This window comes from Lagenorhynchus albirostris, chromosome 2, assembly GCF_949774975.1.
Source record: "Lagenorhynchus albirostris chromosome 2, mLagAlb1.1, whole genome shotgun sequence".
NCBI classification, from domain to species: domain Eukaryota; kingdom Metazoa; phylum Chordata; class Mammalia; order Artiodactyla; family Delphinidae; genus Lagenorhynchus; species Lagenorhynchus albirostris.
Window position 1 is genome coordinate 139,801,078 of NC_083096.1, and position 13,723 is coordinate 139,814,800.

Genomic DNA, 13,723 nt, shown 5'->3' on the forward strand with positions numbered 1-13,723 from the left:
TTCCCCTTTCTCTGCCAGGAAAAAGTGGAGTCCAATAAATACGTATGAAGTATTTGTCCTGAATGTGCTCAGTGTGGTGGAGAATACAAAAGAGATACAATGTGAGCCCTCCTCCAGATGCTAAGATGATGTCAACACCAGTAAAACACAAGACAGAATGAGGTAAGCGGACGAAGAAAAGAAGGCTATGGGAATTTGGCTTGAGTCGGGGGTCAGATCTGGTTGATCCAGCTGGAAAAAAAGAAGTAAGGAAAGGCTTTCTGGACAAGGCTGAATGCCAGTGCACACACAAAAGATGGCATTAAGAATGATTGTGGGGTTCACTTGTTTTTTATCAGACTAAGGGATGTAGGATTGCCTAGGCTCTCTTACATGTGAAAAACCAAAGCCGATATTAATAGCTGGACTTGGACGCAAACCCTCCAAGGGGAGTTTGCTGGAGTTTTTTCTGAATGTCTTGGGTCCAAATTCAGATCTTGGGATCATACCACCAGCCAGCTAACTGTGGGGGACAAGAGGCCAGAGTTGAAAGTCCTCGAGCATATGCCTGAACGAAAGGGGAAGAGGCTGGGTCTCCTCCCTGCAGGCTGGGCCCTGGCTTCCCTCCTGCTCCTGGATCTAGGAGGGCAAAGCAGAGAGCCACACTCCCATGCATGGCCTTTTCATATACAGTGATCCCCCCAGCACTGTTCATCAGTTTACCTCCCTGTCTTGGGATCTGAGGAGTGGATGAACAATTTACCCACAATGCTGGCAGAGGGGGAGGAGAGGAGGTAAGGAGGAGGAGAAGAGAAGAAAGGTCTCCTGGATGAGCCTCACCCCCACTTGGGGTCTACAGGTGGGTGGGATACATCTTACTGTTTTCTGGCTCTGTGCTTTTGTACCTACTGTGTCGTCTGTCTGGAATTTCCTTCCCCTTTGTTCTGCTAACACCTACTCATCCTTCAAGACTCAGCCAGGATCACTTCCTCCAGGAGGCCTCCCAGGTGCCCTATCTGAGTCAGCTGCTCTCTCAGAGAGGAGCACGGGGCACCACCATGCCCAAGCAGAGCACTGACTGCATTGGCTTGTCATCTTCTGTTTACTTATCTGAGACACTCAAACATCAGTGAGCTCCTTAAGGACAGGGGACCCACCTTCTTTTTCTTTTCTAATGGGGCACATGTTGGTTGCTCAGAGGATGAATGTGGAAAGGGAAGGGGAGGGAGGAGGGTTTTCCAACAATGGAAAGTGCTCTTCTAGATAACAGTGAAGTCTCTACTACTTTCAGTGGGCAGATATCCTGTGCATCTTGTGGAAGAGGAACCTCAATGGGGGTTCCTACAACACTAACACCAGCCAAGACTCGAACCAAAAACTTCTAGGAAAGGCAAGGTCTAGAGTTAGGGACCCACACAGCAGCTTATGTGCTTGCTCCTCTCTCTCTCTCTCTCTCTCTCTCTCTCTGTCATACACACACACACACACACACACACACACACACACACACACACACACACACACACACTGGCATCACAATATATCCAGATGGCCCCTGATAATGAGAACTACTTTTCTTTGCTAACATTTTACCCCTTATTATGTATCTTCCCAGATATTACTTTGTTCAAGTAGCATAACCGCAGGTCTCATCCTTGCTTCCTACATGGACCAGTTTAATAAGATGGGAAAGATTCTTGAACAAAGTCAGAAGACTGAATTTGTATATTTGGAATCTATTGAGATGTGCAATAGACTGAATGTTTATGTCCCCCACCCCAAATCCATATGTTGAAACCTAATCCCCAATGTGATGGTATTTGGAGGTGGGGCCTTTGGAAGGTAATAAGGTCATGAGGGTGGAGCCCTCATGAATGAGATTAGTGCCTTTGTAACAGAGACCCCAGAGAACTCCCTTCCCCTTTCACCATGTGAGGACACAGTGAGAAGATGGCCATCTATGAACCAAGAAGTTGGTGCTCACCAGACACCTAATCAGGAAAGCACCTTGATCTTGGACTTTGCAGCCTCCAGAACTGTGAGATAAGTTTTCTTGTTTATAAAACACCCAGGCTGTGGTATTCTGTTATAGCAGGCCAAGCAGACTAAGACAAGATTCAAGGCTGAGAACCTTAAAAAAATTACCTGTCCTTTAAGGCCAAAGCAGGAGTTCCTGGGAATGTCAGAACTTGCCCCTTGTGGAATGTCTGTGTCTCCTGTAGACTGTAAGCTCCCTGGATCAGGGCCTGTACCTGCTCTGTTCAGCACTGTATCTTCAGGACCTAGCCCTGTGCCTCGTACATGATCAGGGCTCAAATTAATGAACAAGTAAATGAAAAGTGAACGTTTTTCTCTGAATTTCAAGTGGCTGTGCTTAGCGATGTCGGAGGCCCAATGGAGGAGCAGTTGTGTGGTCACAAGTCCTTCCAGGCCTGAACTCCATGAGTTACCTTCACCGCAGACGTGCACACAGCAGGTTACATGAACCACAGAGAGCCTTGATCCTCGTGGGACCTCATGGGTGAGTGATTTATCCCTCCCTAGATGCCAGGTTCATTGAGGACATAATCTTAATTATTTCTGTGTCCCAGGACCCCACCCCTATTCTGGCACATGACAAATGCTCAGTAAGTTCATTCAAATAGGACTAACTAAGTAATGACCTGATGCTCAGAGAAGTAGCTTGTTCTGGTCACACAGCTTTTTGGTGATGGAGCAAATGCGATGTCCAGGGCTCTGTACTTTCTACCATGTTACAACAAGTACTGTGCAATTTCATGCACAAGGCTGTGAGGGACACTCAGAAGCAGGACCTCAACCCCCTGCCCTACTGGCCACTTTGCTCTTCAAAGGCCAAGAGGACAGGATTCTGCCCTGCTCTGGCAGGGATCCACTGGGACTGATGCAATGGCTTGCTGCAGGTGTCCTTGGGAATATCTGAGCTTGGAACACATCTGCCTCCAGGTGCAAAGAACATAAACTATGGGGACAGTTGTGGGATGAGTCACGTCCCCAAAAGATAGGTTGCATATCTGATCTCTAGTACCTGTGAACATGACCTTATTGGGAAACAGGGTGTTTACAGATGTAACCAAGTAGAAATGTGGTCATATTGGATTATATCCAACTGGTATCCTTATTAGAAAGTCACGTGAAGACAGGAGAGAGTGAGAAGGCCACATGACAACAAAGGCAGAGATTGGAGTGATGTATCTATAAGCCAAGGGTGGCCAGAAACCACCAGAAGTTAGCAAGAGGCAAGGAAGGATTCTTCCCTAAGGCCTTAAGAGGGAGTACAGCCCTGATGACACTTTGATTTCAGACTTCTAGTTTCCAGAACTGTAAGATAACAAATTTCCGTTGTTTTAAGCCACTCAATTTGTGGTACTTTGTTACAGAAGCCATAGGAAATTAATACCGTAACAAATGCCTGAAGTAAGAGGTGTTTCTCTGCAGTACAAGCAAGAGGAAAGGACATGAGAAGAGGGTTATTGGAGAAAATAAAATGAGATGGAGCTATAATTCATAGTTAACATTTGAAGAACCAAAGATAGATTCCTGTTACATACAGTTTTAGAAGGTTTATATGTTTATCAACACCATCAGATGATATCGGCAGAGAACTCTGTGTGTGTGTGTGTGTGTGTGTGTGTGTGTGTGTGTGTATACTTTATATTTACACAATTAGGGAACAGTGTTCTTTTCAGATCAGAACAGTCATCTGATTTGTTTGTTCACAATTTGGAGAAAGGTCCATCCAGTCAAATGGTCAACAAGTGTTCACTGAGGCTGCTCCCTGGGGCTGGTACACAGAGACTCAGTATAAATGAGGGCCCTGCGCAAGGGGGCTCACAATTTACTTTGGGAGACATTACATTGGATCGGGCACACACACAAGCATTTGACAGAACTCCTTAGGGCACACAGAGGAGGCAGGGCAGGAGAGTTTAACAGAGAAGGTGTTCATGTGAGCTGAGTCATTGAGGAGAAATGCACTGTGGGGTTGCTTAAAATACAATCAAAGTGATAAAAGAAAGAGCATTCATGAAACAAGGAAGCACACATGCAAAAGCCAGAGCATGCCCCATTAAATGGTATCCTTTGATTTGGCTGGATCCAGCAAAAAGGAAGGAGGCAGGTAAGACTTGTTGATTACCTATTTAGTATATGTGAATTTCTCACTTTACATATTCAAGTGTATAAGAAATGCAACTTATTTTTCTACAAAGTACCCTATTTTTTCTTCTAAGCCCATATTCTGCCCAAGAGCAGAAATCCTAGTATAATTAAATTGAGGTTTTTCTTAAACTAACTAGGTTTTTCTCAAGTCAAAGTTTCTTCCCTCCCAGACCAGCCCCAAGATGGCAACTTAGTCCTGATGCAGTGAGGAACGTTGGAATGGAGGGGCTGGTACGTGATGTCAAGGCACTGGGGAGAGGGCCGGGGAGGCAGATATCTCATCCTCAGCACCATCCTCCATAGAGACAAGTGTTGCCCACGTGACCCATGCAGACCCTGCTGCCCTTCATCCCTCGCCCAGCCTTGCAATCCCCAGACATGCTCCATGTCAATGTCATACCCACCTCCACTGCTCTGGACAACATGAATGTTGTGGTGTGTAACTGTGTCAACTTGACTAAGCTACAACTACATTTCCCACAATAGCTTTTCCTATACAATTTCAGGTTAGAATTGGTCAAAAGAGAAAAGGATGCGAGATTTAGAAGCGGAAGTAAAGCAGCAGCCGTCACTCTCTTAAGGTCGTCGTATTTAGCTGAGGTGAGAGACAGATGAGAGGTCCTGAAGATCTAGCACATTCTCCCTCACTGGTCTGCCTCCACTGGTCTCAGAAGTGTTGGTTAGAGACCTTCCTCTAATCCTCCAACTTCCCAGTTCAGACCTTTATTTCCCCAGCTTCTCCCCCAACTGTGTAAGGTCTTGTTTCTAAAATAAATCCTTTATTTCGTAACAGTTATAATGGTTCTACTTCCTTGATTGAACCCCACCTGATTCAATGGAGAAATATCTGCTGTTCTATGTGGGTTCTCTGTAGCAGGATTACTAATTGTCCCCAATATCCATTCTACCCTGATTCCCATTAATTATAAGGTCCCACCTTATAATATACTATAAGTTTCAGCCTGTCTAATAACCATGCAGCTAGGGAATCCATTTCCAAGCCTTTCTTGCAGCTGGGGATGACTATGTGACAAAGTTCCAGCCAATAGGATGTGAAAAGAAGCGACATATAACACTGGTCATGCCCTGAAAAGGAAGCAACTTGCTTCTCTTTCCCCTCTTCTTTTTTCCCCCTTCCAGCTCACTGAAGTGCAGATGTGGTAGAGGAGAGCTAACCACAGCTCTCGTGGTTGAGATGGTTCGAGAAGACCGAACCATCACCCTAAGGACGTAGCAGAGTAACGAGAAAGAAGGACTCATGCAACAGAGCTGCCTTTCCTTCCCGGACCAATTAGTCTAAACTTCAGGTGACAGAAATAACCTTTTATCTCATTTAAGCTACTGTTATTTACCTGTTGCTCAGTTAAAGAAGCAAGCAAATATCCCATTACATCTTCACTCCACTCATCCAGGACAAAGTGAAGGAAGATCCTTGTAGGGCTCACGACGTCCCAGAATGAGGAGTCAGATGCTGGCCAGAAGCTCCCGGTACCCCTTCTTTGGGATTCATCAAACACATCTGGGGATGCATTCACTCTCTGTCTTATATCTTCAAGAGGGACAAGATAACACTTGGACCAGAGACTCATTCTATGGCCCCCTCCTCTTCAGCTCTTCCATCTTTCTACACACTCAGAAAGGTTGGAGCTCTTTTTATGTAAGACAACAGCACCACCCCTGGATCCTCAGTTGTTTAATGCGTAAACTGCAGGCCCTGAGTTGATCCAGGGTTTGTCCTCTGTATAGACAGTTTGCTGCTAGGAGCTTCAAATGCCTACTTAGAAATCCTAATGGTGACTTTTTTAAATCAGTGTTTCTTCCCTAACAACCATGCTCCAGTGAGTCTACAACATGCTGGCTGCTCTCTGAAAAGAAGAGGGGACAGCAGTTAATACTTGACAGCATCATCTCCAACACCTGTGATGTGCAGAACATCATGCTAGACTTGATTCATTTCTTCTACAACCCAGCCCTGAGGACTAATTTCTTCATTTGTGAAACGGACATAATATGACACAGACCAATGAAGTAACTTGCTTGAACTCACACAGATAGGAAGTTGTGGAACACAGCCTAATCTGAAATTCATGCTTTTGCAGCTGCATACCTTTGCATAGCTTGTGTGAGCCAGCTGGTGGGAGATGTGGAAGGCACTCTGGGCAAAATCTAAGTGACAAGTAACCTTGAAAATCAAGGAAAATGGACTTTGGTTTCTTTTTCAATTTTTTTTTCTTTTTAGTTTTAGTTTATTTTTGATGATTGCTTTTCATTCATTTTTTTAACTAAAGGGGGCTTATACTAAATTCATGTTTAAAGCAATCTGTTAATGTTTAACTACTTTTTATGTACTAGTCAGAAATCTGACCATTAAATAACACAAATATTAAAATCATATTCCCTTTCAGAATAATGAAAGATTAAAACAAGCATGGAGAGATTTTTCAAAGACACACTCCTTAATATTCTTTGGACTTCTAAACTAATATTTATTGTTTTGCGTTGATAATTTTCATGATTTAACTGTAAATATTGAGATCTTTTTTCTTGCATATTAAATGAACCTCAAGAAAAGGAATTTGAAAATCTTTGAAAACCTTTGAAAATTTGTGAATTCTACAATTATATAGAAATGTTATGTAAATGTTTTGAATGTTTTTCTGTTGAACTAGAGTTCTATTACTCTTCCCTAAAACCTCCAGAATGATTCCTTTTTCTTCTGCAGATTTAAAGGTGAGGGTAGGAGGGAGTCTTCAAAGCAGGGTGAAGTAGTTTCCTTTTGTTGCTATAACAAATTACCAAAAAAATTAGTGGCTTTAAAAACAAAATTATTCTTTTACAATTCTGGAGGTTGGAACTTCAAACTCAGTTCGACTGAGCTAGAGTGAGGGCGTCCGCAGGGCTGGCTCCTTCTGGAGGCTCTGTTGGTAGAATCTCCTTGCCTTTTTCAGCTTCTAGAAGCCATTTGTATTTCTTGGTTAGCAGCCCCTTTCTCCATCTTCAAAGTGCATCACTCCCATCTCTGCTCTGTCATCATATTGCTTTCTCCTTGGACTCTTAACTCCTCTGTCCCTCTTATAAGAACTGTTAACGATTACCTCTGGCCCACCAGATCTTCCAGCACAATCTCCGCATCTCAGGATTCTTAATTTAATCATGTCTGCAAAGTCCCTTTACTATATCACGTAACATATTCACAGGTCCTGGGGGTTAGGACAAGGACATCTTTGGGGGCCTTAGCTTTTACCACAATGGGGACACTGGTTGGGAATGAGGCTGTGGGGACCGACAGAGACCGAGGATGTACGTGGCTGTGACCCTGCAGATGGTAAAGGAAAGAGCAGACATTTGAGGACCAGAGAGACCCAGTCAGGAACGGCTGCATAATTTGAAGGGCCCAGTGCAAAATAAAAACGCAAGGCCCCTTGTTCAAAAATTAAGAATTTCAAGAAAACACAACAGAGCGTTAATCTGCACAGGTGGCATGTCCAAGAAGCCAGCCCTGAAATGAGTTAGAAACCAGTCTGGGGCATTTTCTAATTCTGTAACCTTGGACAAAGTCATAACCTCTTTCTCAGCCTCAGTTTTCATATCTATAAAATTAAAAATCATTCCTGTATTACAGGTATAAAAAAATTACCAAAAACTTGCTGGCTTAAAGCAATAGAAACTTATTCTCTCACAGTTCGTGAGGCTACATAAAAGTCCGAATTCAGGGTGTTGGCAGGGTTGGTTCCCTCTGGAGACGCTGAGGTAGAATCCATTCCACACCTCTCTCCAGGATTCTGGTAACCATTGGCGATCTTTGGCATTCCTCAGCTTGTAGATTCATCACTCCAATCTCTGTCCCCGTCTTCACATGGTCTTCTTTCTGTGTCCCCATATCAAATCTCTCTCTCCTTTCTCTTATAAGGATACCAGTCATTGGATGGAAGGCCCACTCTAAATCCAGAATGATCCCAGCCCAAGATCTTTAACTTAATTACATCTGCAGACGCTATTTCCACATGAGGTCACGTTCACAGTTACTGGGGGTTAGAGTTTGGACATTTCTTTTGGGGGGAACACTATTCAACCCACTACAATGGGGTTGTTGTGAGTATTCAAGATATTGTATATGAAATGCTCAACAGAGCACCTGGGACATAGGAAAAAATTACATATTATTATTATTATTAAATGTATTAAAACTAAAGCTTGGGCATATATTTAATAATTATTAACATCTTAGAATGGAAATCCAGAGAATAAAAGTGACTTGTCCCATGAATATCACAGGGGACCCGAGGAGCTTGCTTATTCCTAAAACAGACCAAGCACAAGAGGGGGAAGCGCTGGGCTCCAGACTTGCCACAAAGCAAGAAAGTTCCCAGGGGAGCAGACCCAGACACAATGGGAGGGAGCTTGAAGTGGAGGCAAAAACGGGCACAGGGAGGCCCCATGGAAAGAAAGGAGGACTCTGGCAGGCCCATTTGTCCCTTCAATCACCAACCATTTATGGCCCACCTACTAGAGTCAGGCGTGGTGCCAGGCTCCAGGGATACCGAGTATAGCAAGAACACTAAATCTTAGAAAGATTTCTATTTGGGGGGTTGGGGGGTACAACCTTTTAAAATTTGTTTGCTTTTGTCAAAAAATTAATTTAAGGTTATTAGAAAATATTAGAGGAAACAGAAGGCCTGATTGGATAGGTGTGGTATAGAGAAGACTGTAGGCTTTGGACCTGCTCACTTAGCTGTTGGGCCTTGGTCATGTCATGCAAACTCTCTGAGCCTCAGTTTCTTCATCTGTAAAATAGGGATAATAATATTGCTTACATCTCCATTAGGGAGATTCTACATGAGATGAGATAACACATGTGGAGCACTTGGCACCAGGACTGAAACAAGGAAGGTTTGCAACAAATACTCCCTTTCCCTTTCAGGTCAGTGTTTCAGAAAGAAGGCCCTGAACATCCTCACACTCAGTCACTACATTATATGACACTCGTATTCCCTAAGTCAACTTTCACCAGAGGCTAATAGGCTGGTTTCTTTCAGTTCAAGCAAGATATTTTCCTGGCTGGGTTGTAGGTGGAAAGAAAAGCAAGAAATATAGGATACAGTGAACTTGGGAAATCTTTCCTGTAAAAACCCTGGCAGATTTATCACAGATGTCTGGCCCACTCATGGCCTCCTCCTGAATTCTATTAAGAATAATAACAAACAATCAGGAAACTGAACCCCGAAGCCCAGAAAACAGTGTTCTGGGTCTCTGGCAAAGTGGGGTCATGTACACACACAAGAGACCTGAGGCCCTCCAGGCACTCCTTGGTTGCCGGGACCAGGAAGTCTGCAATTACAGAGCACCCCTGACGGACACTGTGCTGGGCCCTTTCACATGCATAAGCTCTTTCAGGTCCTTGAAAAGAGCTCTGGGTCCCCTGTTTTTCAGATAAGAAAACCTAGGGCTGAGAGAATGTGAGTTTTTTATGCCAAGGTGTTCAAGCATGCAAGCACATCGGAATCACTTAGGGAGCAGAACTTACACAGAGGTTCTGATTTGGCAGGTCTGAAGTGGGGCTCTGGCATGAATAATTTTTATAATTAAGGGATTATAAAAGATTATAAAAGAGGGGATTCCAATGTATACATTCTGCTGACTAATAACCTCTATAGCACAGGCTCTGAGTCTGCAAGACTTGGATTGTCATCCGAGCTCTGTCAATATCTAACAAGGTAGCACTGAGCAAGTTACTTAATCTCTCTGAGCCTCAGTTTCTACCTCTGTCAAATGGGGATAATTAAACCCAATCCATAAGGTTATTTTAACCAGCAACCTTATCATAATAATATTAGTGGCTAATTCACAGGAAGTGCTCAATAAATCATAGCAAGTAGTATAATTATTGATTAGTCGTGTGGCCTTGAGCAAATTTCTTAACTCTTAGACTTAAAGTTCTCTTCTGTAAAATGAGGACTTTAGGATAGAATCTTTTTTTTTTAATATTTTTTTTAATGTTTATTTTTTGGTTGCGTCGGGTCTTAGTCGTGGCACAAGGGATCTTTCGTTGCAGCTCATGGGCTCTTTGTTGCAGTGGACGGGCATCTCTCTAGATGTGGCACACAGGCTCAACAGTTGTGGTGCACTGGCTTAGTTGCCCCGCAGCATGTGGGATCCTAGTTCCCCGACCAGGGATGGAACCAAAGTCCCCTGCATTGCAAGATGGATTCTTAACCACTGGACCACCGGGAAGCCCCAGGATAGAATCTTTAGGAAACATTTTGCCCCACATAACCTTGATGGGTTCCTATTAATATATGTCCCTCCTCCAATGAGGACGAACCCCACTGGCCATTTAAGAGATGAACCAATTCTGGACCAAGAGAGTAAGTTGAGCAAGAAAACAATGATTTCTCCAAACCATTCTGTTTTTGTTCTGTCTTCTGAAGAGCTGACTCATCTACCCCAGGCTGTATCTGTAGCCGATGCTTGCTGAACAGTCTCCCCGTGACTCCCAACTTGCCCTTCCCAGAACTTTCCTCATGCTGCCTGGGGTTACCTAATGCAATCTCATGACGCAGGAAGGAGCACGACTGAGCCTGCGATCACGACAGTGAGCTCCGGTGCCTGGTTTTTTTCCTCCAATTTGCAGCCATGGGTGAATGAAATGTAGGACCAGCCATTCAGTCATCGCTTCACCAGGAATGGAGCACCCACTATGGACCAGACACAGTGCTGGGAGCTGAAGATGCTGAGACAAGACACCAGGCCTGTACCAGTGCTCACAATCAGAGGGAGGAACAATCACGATGTGGGGCCAGTGCTGTGACTGAGGGCAGGACGGGTGCCTGAGGGTGCACCAAGGGGGTCCTGGAAGCCAGAGCCCAGGGCTGCTTCACTCACTGATTCCTTCATGCATAAACACTGCTGTGTGCCAGGCTCTGGGCTAGTCACTCGTTCTCTTAGGTCATCATCACATCTGCTCTCCGGGTTTGAGCTGCTTCCAGCTCCGGTCGCCGGCTCTCACGTCCAGGACACAGCACTATCCCAGGAGTGTATCTCTGTACTCCTACGCCCCTGCAGCTCTAGGCCTCTGTAGGTAGAGCTTTATACCAAAAGCTGAGAGCACACGGTGGGTGCGGGGGTGTGCGGGGTGGGGGTGGTGATTGCACCACAGACACAGCAATCTTTATCCTGAACCTGAACCAGGCATAGAAGAAAATGGTGAGATGTGGTCAGCCAGTTGATGACAAAAAGCAGGGAGCTCGGAGACTCCAGGCATCCTACGAGAAGGAGGGAAGGTCAATTTCTTTCTGTCTGACAGATACTCGAACATTGCTATGCCAGACACTCTGAGGAACAGAGACACAGCCCCACCTAAGGAGGTCAGTCTAGGCCTGGCCGGGGGCAGCAGCTGATCTAACCCATGACGTGTCTCAGAGGGGTCAGGTAGGACCTTGGCCCCAACCCCCAGGCCCAAAGTGCCACATTAGATGTTCCATGTAGGCTCCAAAGAGGTGATATGTACAGCCCCTGACATGCTCCAGCAGGATTAGAAACAGGGGATGATCATTGTCTGACTTTAAGCACATCCTATTTTATAATGTTGTTTGTCTTTTTTTTTTCCATTTTTTTATTGTAGAAACATCTCAAAGAATGACAATAACTGAGGCCCCTTGGAATCTCTGCAAAACTGCATCTATGAGCAGCTCTCCATGTCAGAGACCCCTTGAGCTGCCCAGCCAACCATGAGGCTGTGAAGATGGTAATGGCAGAGGGAAACGAAACTTGAGGAAGTGATGGGACTCACCTGCGGCCACACAGCTGCCAATCCAAGACAGGAGGCAAGCCATGGAGTCTGACAGCAGTCTGTGTACATGGGGCCATTTCATCCAGCCAAGAACGCTGGCCTTGGAGATGGGATGGTGGACTCCAAGCTTGTCTTAGCGCACTGGGTGCCCATAAGGTAGCCTTCTCACTGATCTCTCCACACTCTCAATCAACGGGGACAAGTGGGGAACATTTCCAGAAAGAGATTTCAGATGGAGACTGAAAGCATTTGAGAGTCAGCCTGGCCCAGGAGAAAGCACAAAGTCTTTGGAGTTAGGTTATCAGGGTCCACACCTAAGACCACTGCTCTCTGTGGGAGAATGAGTTGCGAGGGTTTAATAAGAGATTGATGCATGTAAAGCACCTGATACACAGTAAGTACTAAATTATAGCAATAATTATGACAACATGTATCTAAGGCTTGTTATGTGCCAGGCACCGTGCTGAGCGTTTCCTGGATAGGCCTCGCATCAACTCTATGAAACCAGTGACAGCAATATTCTTCCATCTGACAAATGAGGAAAGAGGCACAAAAACGATTAAGAGAATTGCTGAGGGTCACACAGGTAGTAGGGAGAAGAGTGGCTGAACTGTGAACCCTGGCTCAACAGACAGGGCCCTGAACCAGTGTGCTATACCATGCCCTTTTGTAAGTTGCATCCCTGGTAAAATAGAACTAACTCCCTTTTACTTCCCCTAAAACCGACTTTAGCAAATTTCAGAAAGGATCCTGGACCCAATACCGCAGGCCTTGATGGCTGCTCCCCAAGCGAGAGTCTTCTTGACTTCCCCTCCCAGCCTCACCCCTCTGGGCTGAGGCCATCCTGATGCCCCCGGCCCCCCCACCGCCTACATTTCCCAGGCTGGTACAGAACCCCTCTCAAGCCAGCCTGCCTGGATTCTATTTAGACATTCTTCTCGGAAGCAGATAGCACAGATGCTTTGCTGAGTGAGAAGCATGTACAAGTTTACCCCAAATGTCAAAGGACAAGACAGATGGGTGCCCCTCAATGTATTCTCGTCCCACCCAGCAGCAGGCCACCCACCAGCCTCCCATCCAGCCCTAACCCCCTGGGGGCCCCACCAAGCTGGTGATTCTCTCTCTCTCCTGGTCGTCATTTCTCATTTCTCACTCTGGGAGGGAAGAAAGGTCAGTGGGAGATAAATTTCCACGCAGACATCTCCATTAGTCACTACGCCCGCCCAGAGGACTGAGGGAATTAAAATGTATTGAGCATCTTCTGAGAGCAGGCCTCCAGGTGTGGCATGTATATACTCATGTGTATTTCCCATCCATAACATGAAGATACCTATTGTACAGTGCTGTATGGGGATGAGATCAAATAAAGAGATATTTGTATGAAGAAGGACAGCCTTTGTCACTCATTCTCCTCAGATAATAAGCTTTTTTTAAAATTTATTGTTTATTTATTTTTGGCTGCGTTGGGTCTTCATTGCTGCATGCGGGCTTTCTCTAGTTGCAGCGAGAGCGGGGTCTGCTTTTCGTTGTGGTGAGCAGACTTCTCATTGCGATGGCTTCTCTTGTTGCAGAGCACAGGCTCTAGGCATGCAGGCTTCAGTAGCTGTGGCACAAGAGCTCAGTAGTTGTGGCTTGCAAGCTCTAGAGCGCAGGCTTGGTAGTCGTGGCGCACGGGCTTAGTTGCTCCACGGCATGTGGGATCTTCCCAGACCAGGGCTCGAACCCGTGTCCCCTGCATTGGCAGGCGGATTCTTAACCACTGCACCACCAGGAAGC

General features: G+C 45.3%; 1 long non-coding RNA gene across 1 annotated transcript; it reads left to right on the top strand.

Moving 5' to 3' along the window:
- The first annotated feature begins 515 nt into the window (after nucleotides 1-515).
- LOC132516171 (uncharacterized) lies at nucleotides 516-13,315 on the top strand. The gene is made up of 3 exons (XR_009539277.1): nucleotides 516-838; nucleotides 5,299-5,465; nucleotides 11,780-13,315. It is a non-coding gene; the product is annotated as an uncharacterized LOC132516171 (long non-coding RNA).
- Nucleotides 13,316-13,723: the final 408 nt, after the last annotated feature.